General features: G+C 40.8%; 1 long non-coding RNA gene across 6 annotated transcripts; it reads right to left on the bottom strand.

Annotated features, from left to right (window-relative positions):
* Positions 1-6,569: 6,569 nt before the first annotated feature.
* LOC137835238 (uncharacterized) lies at positions 6,570-9,876 on the bottom strand. Of its 6 annotated transcripts, none has more exons than XR_011085052.1 (6): positions 9,386-9,850; positions 8,856-9,124; positions 8,505-8,755; positions 7,954-8,083; positions 7,095-7,193; positions 6,570-6,951 (listed from the first exon to the last, which is right to left on the bottom strand). It is a non-coding gene; the product is annotated as an uncharacterized lncRNA (long non-coding RNA). The 6 variants fall into 6 exon arrangements; XR_011085049.1 differs by having other exon boundaries at positions 6,570-6,930; XR_011085053.1 differs by lacking the exon at positions 8,856-9,124 and having other exon boundaries at positions 9,386-9,876.
* Positions 9,877-14,749: the final 4,873 nt, after the last annotated feature.

Raw genomic sequence — 14,749 nt, 5'->3', positions numbered from 1 at the left:
TACGCTCCTTCATTAAATGCTTTGACCAATATTTGGAAAATATAAATGGTTTGTTTATGTTTTCAAACATGTAAGAAACAACTTTAAGAAATTAAGTTTGACAGATTTGTTTTTGAGATTTCAAGATTCACATCAAGCTTTGGATTTTCAAGTGAGAGTTTGCAATTGTATTCAATTCATATTGTACTGTGATCAGGTGTAATCCTTTCTAAACCTTTTGTATTTCAGGTGTTGTGTTGCCAAGGAGTGTTATGTGTTCTTGAGGTGTTCGAGATCAATACTCTTGGTATAGTTTGCCAAAGGTAATGTGTTTCTTGAGGGGTTCAAGGTCACTACTTTGGTGTGTTGTGTTTTTGTAATTTGGTGTGATTACATAGTGGTTTACCTAGTGATTTCTGGGGACTGGATGTAGCTCTTGGCTTAAGAGTGAACTAGTATAAACTGTTTGTGTGATTCTCTCTTACTCTGAACTCCTTTAAAATCTGTTTTAAGCTGTTTAATTTTTTAACTGATATATCAACCGATTGTTTATGTTCTAAGCCAACTTGATTCATGTTTTGGATTTATATGTAGAATTTAATTAAACCTGAAAAAGCTTTCAAAAACCTCCTTTAAACAATTCACCACCCCCCCCCCCACCCCCTCTCTTGTTTAAGGTCATATATTCTAGCACCAAGCCCACGAGAAGATGACCAAGGATGTTAAAACACACAAACAAAAGTCATCTCAAAGTAGAGACCTCACCAGAGGGAGCATTGGACAAGGACCAGAGCACTTAAAGTTCTTCCTGCTAGTCTTTTTAATATTTAGAAAAATGTTGTAAATAAGTTGGGCTCACATGAGGGGTCCAAATAGTAGAATAAACAAGAGTAGGTTTATATAGCATAAGTAGGAGGTGAAGATATAAAGATGGGCCCATAAGAAGTCCATTAGGGTAGAAAGGAAACCCTAGTTTCTAGAATGTGTAGGATGGTGCGGTTTTGACCAAATTCAAGACCTAAAACCGCACCACTTCTTCATTTCCCATTCTACCCTCTTTTCTTCTTTTCCAAGGCTCCTAAATCTATAAATAGGGAGGCCTACCTCATGTATTGACAAGTTGAAATTAGAGTAAAGAAATTCTGCACATTTTTTGTGTGATTTGTGAGTGAGTGAACCTCATCCTAAATTGGTCTTATCTTATGAGAAATGAGCTCTCAAGTGCCGGCCTCCCATGCACTCCTCTTTTTTATTCCATCCCATCAAGTGGCGTGTTTCATCATAACTTCACTTCCATAAGTTCTTCTTTCGTATTCTCTTCCATTAATCCATTCCATTTTGATTGTGTCAATTCGGTTTTCTACTCTTGTTAATTGTTTTGTTTCCTTGCTTACAACTTGGTCCATATTCTTGCTCATCTAGTGTTTGTTAAATTGTCGTACCATATTTGTCATCATTCTCACCATTGAATTGTGTTTTTCCTTTACCTTATGGAAATGAACCTTTACATCTACTTAACCACTTGGTTAAGTTAATATCCAGTGGGGATTTTCCTTAGGTTCTCACCTATAATTGTCTTATAATCTAAGTAAAGTGTCATCATGCAAATGAACAATCCTAAAATCAACTCACATCATCACCTTATAATTTTCTTTTTCCTTTTTCCTTTGTGAAATGAACCTTCACATCTACTTAACTACATGGTTAAGTTAATGTCCATTGGAGATTTTCCTTAGGTTTTCACTATTAATTGTTTAAAAATCTCAATCATAAATCTAAAGTGTCACCTAAATGAACAATCCTAAAATCAACTCACATCACCTGGAATCGGTCCAGATTTCCTATGTCATCACCTCACTATCAACGAGAAGGCAAATCCGTCATCTAGAAAAGAAGGAAGTGTTAGAATGGATGGCTTTAAACTAGAGGCGGGGTGAATTGTTTAAAGAGGGTTTTCGCAAACTTTTAAGTCAAGAATGAAATTACTTCAAGAAACAATTGATAAGGAATCCAGTTTGCCAAAACAATAAACAAAAACAACAACACCAGAAAAACAATCGGTTGTTTCGCAGAAACAATCGGTTGTTTCGCAGAAACAATCGGTTGTTTATACCAGTTTGCCAATATCAAAACTGAATTTAAAGAGTTTAAGGATAGAGAGAATGCACACAGATGTTTATACTGGTTCTCTCTAAACCCAGAGCTACATCCAGTCTTCTCAGAAACCATTGAGGAATTTCACTAAGCAATCAAACCTAGATCACTTACAACACAACCAAGAAAGTGACCTTGAACCCCTCAAGACACACACTTCTCTTGGCCAACACACCCAACACTAAGAATGTTGATCTTGATCCCCTCAAGAACACACAACACTTCTCAGCAAACACAAACAAACTTGTTCAACAGAATACAAGGATTACACTTGTTACAGAAGCAAATCTCAAATCAATACAAGCAGAAATCCTATCTCACTTTTTGATCAATCACAAACTCTAAGCAATCTCAACTCTTTGAAAAAATCAAAAACTTGTATTCAAAAGCTTGTTACTCAAATCTGTTTTTCTGAATTTATTCAAAGATATAGTTTGTTATCAAATCTTAACAAACTTATTTATTGCATTTAATGATTGGTCAAAGCATTTAAAGACTGGAGCGTATAAACAATGCGGGTCGATCAAAGGGCAAGTATAAACAAATTTCCTCATTGACCTCTCCCCTAAGAGCTCTGAACCCGATCCCGATGACTCCTTATGGGTCCTCTCTGTCGATGGTTTCTCAAACTTGCAGGGAAGTGGGGCCGGATTCATTCTGGAGGGACCAAACGGGGTTCTCATTAGGTAGTTTCTTCAGTTCACGTTCAAAGCGCAATAATCAGACCGAGTATGAGGCCCTTATAGCAGGCATGTTGTTGGCGAAGGATTTGAGAACTCACTGTTTGCTAGCAATGAGTGATTCAATGCTCATAACAAGACAGGTGTCGGGAGAATATCAAGCCAAAGACCCGCACTTGGCCTCCTATCTCAGGTACGTGAAAATGTTGAAGGAAGTTTTTTCCACTTTTAACCTCATCCATGTACCTAGGGAGCAAAATTCTCACATGGACTTACTATCCAAGCTCTTAAGCTTGGGCAAAGGGGGAAGGCACCGATTTGTCATCCAGGAAACGTTGAAAGTACCAAGAGTAAGTGTCCGAAGAGAGCAACTTCGAGGTAATGTAGGTCGCCTCTGCACATAACTAGATGACACCGTATATCCGATATTTTGCAGATGGGTTACTCCCCTCAAACCCCATAAAAGCAAAAATAGTAAAAAAAATGCAAGTCGGTATACTATGGTGGACGACCACCTCCTTGTAAGAATTAATGGCCTTAACAAGAGGGGGATGAATTATTTAAGGGGCATTTTTTGCAAATATATGTTAAGAATGAAGATTGATATTGATTTACAAATAAACGAATCAGATCAACCAAGAAAACAGAACTGCTAAACCAGCTATCAGAAAAAAAACTGGTTGAAATTACGTTTTAACAAATTGTTTATGGCAGCAATGTTAAAATCACAATTCGATCATATTTTAAATGAGTGGGGGGAAGAAAAGATCACACAATATATTATACTGGTTCACTCCTTACCAGAGCTACATCCTGTTCCCAGAAAACCATTGGGTATTCACTAAGTAACCACCAACAGATTACAATCACACAACACTACAAAGAGGTGATCTAGATCCCACAAGAACACTCACCCTCTTTTCCTTTTCACACAATCACAATCAGAACAACCTCTAACCTTATATATTCAATGTTTTACAAGAATACAAAATGAAAAACAATTACAGGAATATAAGGAACAAATTACACCTGGAGTACAGGAAATCACAGAGCTTCTAATTCACTTATTGAACCACTTGCACAACCTTAGGAAATCTTAGCAAAGCTCTGAATTAAATCTCCCTCAAAGATCTTCCTTATCTCACTTTCTGTGTATTTTCAAATATGGAGGGTAACCAGTTTTATAGCTCTTCAATCTAGCCGTTTTAGGCAGTTAATCACGAGCTAAAACAATATCAAATCAACTGGAAACAGATTTAACAAGATTTTGAAAAACTGTTAAGAAATTCAAAAATCAACTGGTTGAATTGGTTTTGACAGTTAGTCAACCAAAAAACAATTTGAAAAAAAAAACCCTCCAATCAACCTGAGTGTAAAACAATCGACTAAACCGTGAAATCAATCGGTTGTTTTTCCCATGACTTAGAAAAACATTTTTCTTTTGCAAAACAGATTGATTCAGCTGTGCATTGGTTTAAGAATGAACTTTACAAATTCTAAACAACCTAGAACTAAACCCCAAATACAGCAGCACAGACATCAAGCTTTCTTCATAGATTTGGAGGCATCAAAGCTTCATTTTTCTACATTCTCCCCCTATTTGATGAAGAAAAATCTTTGGCATGCTTTGGAATGTTCTGTTTAGAATTTGGCACAACCTGCAATCACAAACAGATGCAAGAACATAGGATAATCTATTCCAGATTAATCAAACACCACAAACCAGTTTCCACTAGGTGATTTCCAACGAAAAACATCAACCAAATCAGTGTGAAAACCAACAACGCATGCATAAGTGCAACAACAGAAAAACAATCGGTTAAATCATAGGATTAACCAGTTAAAATTCAGAGTTATAGCAATAGCTTAAAAACAGTTAAGGCAATGTTCAAGCAAATGTCCAAGCAAAATAGGTGCAAAAATAAGAACATTACAACCAAACCATTTCTCCCCCTATTTGTCTTCACAAAAAGAATGTGATCCTGCCGATTGACCTAGCGTAAGAGCGTTGCCTCGTCACGAACCTCCTCACCAGCTTGACTCCACGTGGCTCTCAAGTTCGCACCACAGAAAACCTCTCTGAGAACCTGAAAACGCAAGGTGGCGCCTCTGCGGCCGGTGGCGCTCCGACGCTCAAGTCAGTAATAAGAACACCCAAAACTCAGAGAAAATATGCTCTGTAGAACCGTACTAAAGGCACACAACCCTAGCAATGAGCCGTAATGAAAACGTACCTCTGCAAATTCTGTTAAGTTTACCTTTATAGCTAGGTTTCTTCCCTCTCCAGGCCGTTATGCTTTTGGACGCGTGGCTCGCATCCAGCCTTGCACGTGTCGTCATCTGGGCTGAGATAGCAGGTAGTGCCCAGCCCTACACGTGTCATCATCTGAGCTAGGATAGCTTGAGCGTCATTTCTCTATTGCATCCAACCCTACACGTGTCATCATCTGGGTTGGAATAACAGGTAGCATCCAACCCTACACGTGTCGTCATCTAGGTTGAGGCAACTTGAGCGTCATTTCTGTGTAGTAACCAGTCGCGCGGCTAAGTCCTCTACTCAAGGAGTAAGTTAGCACGCGACATGCTCTAGAACACCACCCGACAAGGCGAGTATCGGGTGCAGCAAAGTGCACCATCTCTGTGATATCGCTTGTTGCTAATGGCACCCTCCTTATCACCGCGCCATGCATGTTCTGGCTGAGGAAACCTTGCCATCAACGAATGTCCACTCTGGGAATCTTGTCGCTGACAGGCAAGTTGTTCCCTTCAACGCACGCGCCCTTCACGCCTTATGCTGGCACAACAATCATCTTACTGAAATTATACGCTTGAACTTACTCTTTTGAGCCTTCAGTAGCTTCAACTGAGTTTACTGGGAAATCCGGCGATGTGCTCCTCGTGGCGTCAGACCACCTGATCTCCCATTGCCAAACACGTCGATGACAGATAAACCCGGCGACAACCGACCATGTTCACTACAGAACGCCAGTTTCATGAACCGGCGACTATGCTCACCTCTGAACCGTTCATCCTTCTCTTGCCCACGTGTTCTGCTGAGCACGCCCCACATAGTCACGTGCTAGACACGTCATCACACCCGATGACCTGGTCGGTACACAAGCCCCCAGTCTCGAGCTGCAACTTGTTCAGCGAGGAGACTAAAGAGGTTTAAATCTGGCGGCTCACGTGGCTTTGCGCGTTGGCGCTCATACTGTTCACTGACTTGACATTTCACCAACACTAGTACAAAATACTATATTAACGAAGGTTAAAAATGACATATAAAGACGGTTATTAAATCGTCGTTATTGTGAGTGTCGTTATAAATCAGGCATTTTTAACGACGGTTTGTCAACCGACGTTATAAATATGTTATAACGACGGTTCATTTAACCGACGTTATAAATACTACTAAATAATTAATTTATTTAAAAAATATATATTTTTAAAGACGTTCCTTTGGGAACCGTCGTTATAACTATGTATGATTTTTAAAGACGGTTCCACGTGGAACCGTCGTTATATGTGCTTTTTTTGAAAAAAAATATATTTATTTTTAATACACTTCAAACCTATATAAAATATCCAATTTTCAAAAAATCAAAATATTTAAAATCATAATTTAAATATGTGAAAGTTTATCAAATATATATGCTCAATTATTATCTTCAATGTTATATTAGTCAAAAATAATTGAAAAGAGTCATTAAAGAAAACAATTTTATCATTTAGAATAGTTCTTCTAAGTATACAGAGTTTCATGTTCAACTCATACTAACTCATTTACATTTTTATTCAATAATGCTCTTAAACATTGAAGAATATTTTCCAATAAACCTCCTCTCGAAAGAACTCCTCTCATAATAAGTATAGGCTCTAATCACCCAGACATGTCAACTATTTCCTATATGAAAGTGTTACAAGTTGGCTTCTCAGTTCTAACAAAACTGTTCTGGACTAAGAAGAATTGAACAAAATTTGGTTTTATCCATTCCTTACTAGCTAATTCATATTCACAATCATACAAGCCCCTTATGGGAAGAAAATTTACGGCTCCCTCTCGCGTCGGGATCTTTGAACAAGGTAAATACGCCCATAAACCCATTAAATCTGATTGCTGCATAAATAATAACATCACCTGTCATGCAAAGAGCAAAATACTAGCAACTCTTGTTTACATTGTCAAGTTTCTATTTTCTCTACTAAAAAAATGAAAATTAAATCGCAATCTAGTTTTACAAACTGTCTTATGCAAGAAGTAAAAAGAACATATTTTATTACCTCAGCTTTGGTATGAAATCCTAATAAGCATTTACACACATGACAATCTGCTCTATGAGGTGAGTTGTTACCCTTGTCCGTTCTCACAAATGCAAGTACCTTAAAGAAAATGAATTCAATACCGTGAGAATGATTCAAGTGAAGTATGAACATTAAATAGTGCTTCTCTAGCTGGATAAATAGGAGCACTCAATCGAGCAATGAGATGGGAAAAGAAATCTCCACTATCTCTATCCTTAGATCATATTATATCGTTAATTATATTTTTATATTCTTTTCTTTGAAATATCAGTTACCTTGCATTGCTGATAAAAAAAAATCAGTTACGTATAAATAGTTTTTCAATTAGAAAACTTTAAGAATTTTTTTCTTTCAAAACTATATACAAAACTAGATTAATGTAGTTAAGTTAATAAGAATTTATAAATAACTATATGTAATCCTAATAGGTTATACAGTCAAATTAAAAAACATGTATTTCTTTAGAAACATGTTTTAATTTGCACGTCAGGAAATATTATCTATTTTTAATTTTAAAAATCTAATTAAACTGAATGTGTAGAGAGAGTATAACTATATTTACGGTCATTTAACAATAAATTAATCTATAATAATATATACATTTTTCCGTGGACACAAGTTGTTTTTTTATATTACTTTTAATAGCATTTTAAAGTTATTATACAAAATTCACAAGAAAAAGTACTAATAAAAAAATAAAAAACAAATTAAAATATAATGAAAAAGAAGAAGAAAACTGACCAACAATGGGAAAAGAGTCGCAAATAAATCTAACAAGAAATAACTGGTAAAAGTGAAGGGAAAAAAAGGAAACTAACAACAGTGAGAAGGGAGATACCTGCTTTGCCAAGTCACCTACCACATTACTAACATTCAACACTCTGCCCACATCAACTATCCAACGCCACTTGCCACATCGCCATAATTCAATTTGATGGTTGATCACAGACTTCTACATTTACCTACTCCTGGTTGAATTGATCAAGGAGCCATTACATGAGTTTAAACAAACAGAAGTTTAAGCAATTAAGCTCTTCCTTTTGTTTATTTCCTATTTCTTTTTCAGTTCTTGTTTGGTGGTGTTCTCCATCCCAGTACAAATATATAATCAAATATTTCCTACACTTTTTTTTAATAGCAAAGAAATAATAAATTTATGAAAGAGGCACTCCTATAGTAAAAGACCACCAGATAGCATATACAATGCTCACAGAGACCTGCTAGCACAGTGCAATATAACCTATAGCACTCCTAAGCTCGAAACCATACTTCCCAACAAAATAAAACTAGACAAACCCTTTACCAACCCGCTAAACAAAAAAGTTGGCTTTTCACTATATGTATGCAGCAGAAAAGTTTATTACAGGCACTGTAACAACTACAACATACCACTCCAGTAGATGGTTAATAAAGTAGTTATGTTGAGGAAGCATCCACTCTTCATGAATCAAGAAGCAATACACCAATGCTTTGGCTCTGCACGCAAAAATCAGATTTAATGGCGGGCCCCTATAGCTACATCACAAGTTACCACAAACAAACACAAATAGCTATTGGCTGGAGAACATAGCCTAAAAAGTGCTTAGCTTTTTCAGTGTATGGCATCTGGGAAGTGGCACCCACAACACGATACTTGCAACCTGTTAAAACAATAAAAACCTGCATTGCATCACCACAACACCAGCAACAAAAATCACAACCGGGGTTCTCTAGACCCAAAAAACCAGGTTTTATACCCACTTCTACGTTACCAACTCTGCATAGTGACGTCTAAAAAAAGGTTAAAAGCCTTTCCTTCAGCAGCAGCAAACCAGCAAACAAAATCATAACAACAAACCAGTGCCAGTTTCAAAAAAAATTAGAAAAATTAGAAGCCCCCAATATTTCCAACACCTTAAAATTTTCAATATTAATAATCAGCAATTTCCAATTTTTTTTGACTTAGAAGCTCTATCTCTATAAATCCTGGTGTTGTGTTGATGAGAAACCAGGACGACACCTGTTGCTTGCTACAAGAATAGTAGAGAAAACAATACCAGTTACACTATTGCCATAAAACAATAAAAAGATTAAGTATGTGCTTTCTGTTTTATAGGTTGAGAGCAGGAATTGTGATTTTCAATTATAGGGACCGCTACAACATGCTTCAAAAGACAGAAGGTACAACATATTATACAACACAAGGCTTCCCAATCAGTATAATTTCAAGAAAATAGCAAAGGATAAGTGAAAATGAGAATGAAAAATGGTGAATTGAAAATACGTGTGACCTGAGACTAAAGATATTCTAGGATTTCTTTGGTGGTGGTGTGAAGAGGGCCAACGTATATGCAGGATGGCGCACGAGGAGGGTCGTCGCAGTGGCGATGGACACAGTGGAGCACGACGCCGTGACGCAAATCGTGGTGGCGCTCGCGATGACGAAGCTTGCTCGCGGTGGCTCCCGACACAGTGTCGCAGCTCTGCTGGCTCGCGGAGAAGAAGCTGGTGCGACAGCGTGTTGGATGGAGGCGAGATCTGTGACGGTGGTGAGTGAAGAGGGCGGCACAAACTCGATGGCTGTGGGTGAGGAGGCGCGGTTGTGGGTGAGGGGAATAGTGAGAGGGAAAGTGCAGCGGTGATGAGTGAGTGAAAATAGAAAATAAGAGTGAAATGTGAGTGAGGGAAAGAGAGGGTGGTAGTTAGGGCACGAGAATTTGATATACTAAACCTAACATACAAGGACGGTTCCAACCGTCTTTGTAAACACACACACCATACATATAAAGACGGTTCTAAAGAGAACCATCGTGATATGTGTTGAAAATTTGAAAAAAATAACGAAAATTGTCACCACCTCACTTATAACGACTGTTTTTTACGAACCGCCTTTATAAGGAGTCGTCAATTATGTATTTTGTACTAGTGCAACTTCTTCGATCATTCGACACGTGGACTCATCAACGGCCACTATTCACTGTCGTTTGCGCTTCTCGCAACGTTCGAAACTCTTCGAAACTCTTAAACACTTCGCGCCATTTCACTGTTTCATTATCTTCTACCTCTCTTCAAACTCTCGAAACCCTCCAGCGAACGCTCCGATTCCCCCAACCACCATCTTTCTGAATACTCTTCTGATCATCTAAAGGTAACTTTTTTATCACTTCTACTAATATTTGCTGCATTTTAATCGGTTTGCATCATCCATTACCTGTCTGGAGCATACGTTGTGGGATGTTTTCTCTGCTTTGTTTTCTCTTTTCTGCGTTTAGGGTTTCTGAACCTTTCTCTGCGAGCCCCTCTTGTTCTTCCCTCTCCTCTTCTTCTGTCGAGTCTTTCTCTTTACGAACTCTCATACCTTTTCGTCTTCTTGCAGCTTCCTCGATGACAAGTTCAAAAATCACACCAAACCCTCCTCCATCTCCTCGCAACCCTCCGACGAAAAACCGTAGGGCAAACCCTTCTTCTTCCTGCGACCCCCCAAGGGGTCCCAACGTCCCTTCTGACCGAGTCGCGAGACCCGCGTCCTCTCACCCTAGCCAACCACAACCAAACCCACCACAAACCAGCGCGATGGTGAAGCCTCTTCCAGATTACAAACGACTATACCCGTGGGCCTCCGCAACCTTGCTGGGTGAGACTTCATCCGTCAACTTTGATCGTGACATCCTTCGCCTCAAGAAAGGTGATAAGGAACACCTCTCTTTCAGTAAAGAGCACGATGACAAAGTAGTTGTGCGGCCTTGTCCTCCCGGTGAGCCAATCTGCACCGACGATCAGGGGAGCGACGACGCCCCCTTCTGCTTCGTTTACACTACTATGTTCAAGAAGGTCAAGCTCCGGTTTCCCTTCACACGCTTTGAGAGGGAGCTCCTGACCGAGCTCGACATAGCCCCCGCCCAGCTCCATCCCAACAGCTGGGCGTTCGTACGGGCTTACCAAATCATCTGCGCACACTTGGGACACCCGGCCTCGGTGGATGTGTTCCTTTACTTGTTCGAAGCGAAGAACCCGGTCGATCGTCTATGGGTCAGCCTAAATGGGGTCGCTGGGAGGTCTATTCTCTCCATCTTCCAGCAATCCTATAAGGATTGGAAGGGGAAGTTCGTGCGTGTATGCTGCAGCGATCAAGACCCTTCCCTTCTCGACGGATTCCCCTTGTATTGGGTGAACAAGGGGAAGAAGGAGTCAAGCTTCAGGAAGGCCAGGGGGGCAGAAAAAATGGGAGAGCTTGACAAGGACTTGTGCGGTTTCTGGAAAAGAGTCGCCTCTTCCAACGTGGTTCTGCCCACTTCCTTCATCATCGCCTACGAGTTTCTGGAAGGCCAACTAGACGTCCATATAGGTTCGTCCTTAAGTCCTTGAGTTCCCTTAGCTTATACTTGCGTCGCCCTGCCTTTGTTTTGATGTTGCTGTTCTGACTTGTGTGCAATTTTAACTTTCCCCATGCCTTGTCTTACATTGCTTATGTTTCTGTGCATTGTTAACTGTCAAAATTTTGTGCTGATTGGTAACTGTGGGCCACTAATGCAGATATGATGCTGGGGAAGGATAGGATGGCTGAGCTACGCGCCATAGCCAAGTCCCATAAACTTGTGGCGGGCTCCCAAACGATCCCGAACTCTGTTGCGGAGATCGCCGCCGCCCAGGGCCAATCTCCACCAGCTGGCCCACCCGCAGCTGCCGCTCTTCCAGCCGCCCAACGCAAGAAACTACCCCTCAAGAAGGCTAAGAGGAAAGCTCCCAGGGTAGTGTCAGATGAAGAGGCGGACGAAAGCACCGAGGACGGGCTAGTCTGCAAAAGGAAAAGGATGGTTGTGATCGAGCCCCCAGCAATTGAGAGGGTCGCCCCAAACTTCTTCGAGAACCCCCCCAGCGCCTCCACACCATTCGAGTCCGCTGGGGATGTTCTCGTTTCAAACGCCTCAGTTGCTGAAGCCGCTCCTGAGCAACTTGCTGATACGCAAGCCTCCTCCCAAGTCGCCGAAAGAGTCCCTGCCTCACCACCACGCCTCGAAGCTCCCCCCGCCATCCAACCTTGTGAGGGTGGTGGTGAGCACCAACCTCCACCTCCTCCAGCAAGCTCAAGCCTCCCAGCCCCTCTTCAAGAAGCCTTGAAGTCCTTCACCGTGCGCTTAAGTGCCATGGTTGACGATTGTCTTCCCCAAATCGTCGGCGAAGGGCTAAGGGACTACTTGGAGAAGTTCGAACTTGATAACCGGATCAATCAGGAGGTGGCAAGCACCGCGAAAGCCGAAGCTGAGAAGACCAAATGCGACATGCTGATGCAAGGCCTCGAGTTTTCGCGGGTCGAAAACTCCCTCAAGGACGAGCTCCAAAGCGTGCGCAAAGACAACAAAGAACTGCGCAAGAAACTTCATGACAAACTCCAAGACGCCGTCGAGCTGGAGAATAGAATCGTCCCTCTGAGGGAGAAGATTGCCACGCTGGAGGAGGCAAAGAAAACTGATGCCCAAAAGATGGCCAACTTGGAGAAGAGGTCAATCGAGAGGGAGACTCTTCTGGGAAAGGTTGAGCAAGATCGGGATAAGGCTTCCCAGGAATTAAGTGAAACCGCTGCTGAGCTTGCCCGAGTTCGCGAAGAGAACAGCGGGCTCAAGAAGAAGGCCGACGAGCTCGAGCTTGAAGTCACCCGAGTTCGTGAAGAGAACAGTGGGTTCAAGACGAAGATCGACGAGCTTCAGCTTGAGGCTGCCCAGTTTCTCACTTCCGGCATTGGCGCTGCTTTGGAGCAGTTTGCTTGCAAATACCCCGACCTTGATCTCTCCGAGTTCTCGGTATACAACGAGGTGGCGGACGGCAGGATCGTACCCCCAATTGATTTATCGCCTTGAAAACTCTTATGTTTCACCTTGGTCTGTATGTAATAATTTTCATTCTGTTCGAACTGTTCGATACTCATGTGCACACACACACACACACACACACACACATATATATATATATATATATATAATCTTCTAATTTATCTGTTGCGCAATCAACTGGTTTAACTGGATGGTTTTTTCTCAACTCAACGTACTTTGCACCAACCGGTACTTAACTTTCTGCAAACCACCTTAACTTAAACAAACGGTTAATTCGAAACAATAATGTTTAATACGAAATCACTTACTTAGCATCTGAAACTTCTCTCGCCCGATTTGCCAAGGGCCAAAGGCATCTCTACATCCTCGCTCAGAACTTCGCTGACGTGGCCTCCGCCGTGCGATTCTCTTTCTACTTCAATCCCAAACCATGGGCTTCTGGCGACGTCATCTTCCCTTTTACTGAAAACGTCCCTTGCGGGACCACCTTCTGATTTCATCTTTGCTCACCTGGGAGAAGAGCTGTCTTTCGGATCGCTCTCTACCTTCCCCGAGCCTTTACCCTAAGATAACTTACACCATTGTTCCCTCATCTGGGGGTAGAGCCTCCTTTCGGATCCTTCTCTACCTCCCTGAGTTTCAGAACAATGATTTGGGTGGTGGGGTGTCCTCTGCGAACCTTCCCCAACCACCCTTCGCCTCCGATTTAACTGGTCTTACTAGGTCAATATTGGTGTCTCTCTCAAGGGGAAAAGAGTCCTTCTCCAACCCTCCTTTCCCATACTTGAGATCGTTAACACCCCTGACTTTTCAGTTTCATCTTGCCTTAACTCACTCGAGGGTGAGAAGGACTTTTCCTGATGCCTCAACTTGCCCAGGGGTTACATCTCCTCCTCCCCCGGATGCACTGAGGGCTTTCAACTTGCCTCAATTCGCTCACGCAAAGAGGTATTGTGATCTGTACTTGCCTACGCTCGCTCAGGGCGAGGAGAACTTTAAAATCTCTTTCTCGCCTACGCTCGCTCAAGGCGAGGAGGTCTTTTAAATCTTTTTCTCGCCTGCACTCGCTCAAGGCGAGAAGGTCTTTTAAATCTCTTTCTCGCCTGCACTCACTCAAGGCGAGGAGGTCTTTTAAATCTCTTCCTCGCCGGGAGGAAATCTGATACTTGTGCCTCCGATCGCCGGGAGGCGGTGAGGACTTAAAAAACTTTATTCTTGTGCCTCCGATCGCCATATGGCGATGAGGACTTAGAAAACTTTGTTCATGTGCCTCCTATATAATTATTTATTTAGTTATTTGAATGGAATGATATTTTCATTCTATGCTCTTTGGTATGACATCTTTGTTTTCAAACACAACCTACATGACATTCAATCATACATGACATCTAGTCATACGAGAAAATTACATTATAAATACAATGTATGAACATTAGTTTCTTATTAAATAAGCTAATAATGTCCTTCCATACTATTTTCTAATGACAAATGTGCTTTTGAACCAACAAATAGTTATCATTCTCATTTCTATTTTTTAACTCATAATTTGTTGACTTGTTACATGAAAATAACACTTAAATAATCACAGGTACAAATCTTCACTTCATTTTCTAATTTATGTTATGTTTTTGGCCAATGTGTACACGAGCATTCAAATTTTCTATTTTATTTTTTACTAACTATTTCTTATCTTAATTTGCAGGCTCGTATAGTGTTTTGTAATCATAGTTGTGCATTTGCACTTCAAAGAATTAAATAAATATAATGTCTTATAAAAATCTTCTATTGCATATTGCTCTCTATTAACATGTTTTTGCTTTTGGAATA

This window comes from Phaseolus vulgaris, chromosome 5 (genome assembly GCF_000499845.2).
Source record: "Phaseolus vulgaris cultivar G19833 chromosome 5, P. vulgaris v2.0, whole genome shotgun sequence".
In the NCBI taxonomy this organism is placed as follows: domain Eukaryota; kingdom Viridiplantae; phylum Streptophyta; class Magnoliopsida; order Fabales; family Fabaceae; genus Phaseolus; species Phaseolus vulgaris.
This window is presented reverse-complemented; position numbering and strand designations above follow the sequence as displayed.